Here is a 1,636-nt window from a genome sequence, read left to right as displayed (position 1 = left end):
GGGAGGAAAATAAATAAGCAAATGAAGCAACAGACAAACAACTAATCTCAAAAATATACAAGCAACTCCTACAGCTCAACTCCAGAAAAATAAATGACCCAATTAAAAAATGGGCCAAAGAACTAAATAGACATTTCTCCAAAGAAGACATACAGATGGCTAACAAACACATGAAAAGATGCTCAACATCACTCATTATCAGAGAAATGCAAATCAAAACCACTATGAGGTACCATAACACAATTTTATTAACACACAAATCACATATTATAAACTTCATCAAGAAATATGGAGAAAGTGGCAGAGTGTTTGGATAATTTGGTGTGTAATCTACTGGTGACAGCAAATTTGATGCTACAAAAGACAGGAGATTTTCTGAAGATTTTCTTTAGTAGGGGAAGAGAATCTGTCTAGATATTGGCTTTCATAGGACCAGTGTTTTTAGTAACAGCAGGAAGGCAGAGATTTTTGTGATAGAGGTGCTGGGTGTATTGTTATGGAGGCAGATCACTTTGGAAAATTGCTTCTGAATTATTATGATTTCTAAACGAGTTTGGAGCCAATGGTATCAGTTTAAAATAAAGATGGGGTAGATGGTGTTTAAGGTATGAGAATACAGAAGACAAGAAATAGTCATCAAGAGTTAAAAAAAAAAAGAAGGGAATGGTGGGAAGAAGAGGAAAGGGAAAAGGAAGGAAGGAAAGAAGGAAGGAAGAAAGAGAGAGAGGCAGAGATGGAGGCAGGGATGAGGGGAAGGAGGCATTATAATCTTAGTGTGTGGAAAGATTTTGGAAGGAAAGTCCCCTGGATCTTAGCATCTTCTTCAATCCTATTAATAACTTCCTATATTGTACTCTTTTATCACAGCTTCCTATCTGTTCTTGTTTCTCTTCTTCTGATTGTTGTTGTTGTTCACTCACTAAGTCATGTTGAGCTCTCTGACACCACATGAACTGCAGAACAGGAGGCTTCCCTATCCTTCACTATCTCCCAGAATTTGCTCAAACTCTTGCCCATTAAGTCTGTGATGTCATCCAATCATCTGCCCAGCAAAATTTAGATTTCAACTCTTCCTTTTATTCTCATTTCATTAGTCACCTCCAAGTTTCATTTCTTTCCCACCCAGACCACACACTTTTGGTCAGACATCCATCACATTTTCGACTCCTTGTTTTATCAGTTACTTCACATCAGTGCATTCTTACCCAGCTGATACACTCAATTTGCTGCAAACCATTCTTCTCCATAAGTGCAGGACTACATGTTGAGAGATTTTACTTCATTTTCTCATTGCGTAAGAGCTAGTTTTTCTTCTATAGTTGTGGATTTGAATTCTGATGCTTTATAAATTCCTGTGAACTTCCTCTGCTTGGTAATATGTCCTCATCTATTTCTCCCCCAATCTGGCTTCTACATTTAATCTCAACTAATTTGCCCCTCGATGGACATGAGTTTGAGTAAGATCTGGGAGTTGGTAATGGACAGGGAAGCCTGGCATGCTGAAGTTCATGGGGTTGCAAAGAGTCAGACATGACTGAGAGACTGAACTGAACTGAATCTGCACCTGTATATGTATGTATGTGTGTGTATATATATATATGTATATATATATATATATATATAAAGGTGTATTAGC

Source organism: Bison bison, unplaced genomic scaffold, assembly GCF_000754665.1.
Source record: "Bison bison bison isolate TAMUID 2011002044 unplaced genomic scaffold, Bison_UMD1.0 scf7180017862966, whole genome shotgun sequence".
Taxonomy (NCBI): Eukaryota; Metazoa; Chordata; class Mammalia; order Artiodactyla; family Bovidae; genus Bison; species Bison bison.
Note: the sequence above shows the minus strand (reverse complement) of the source record.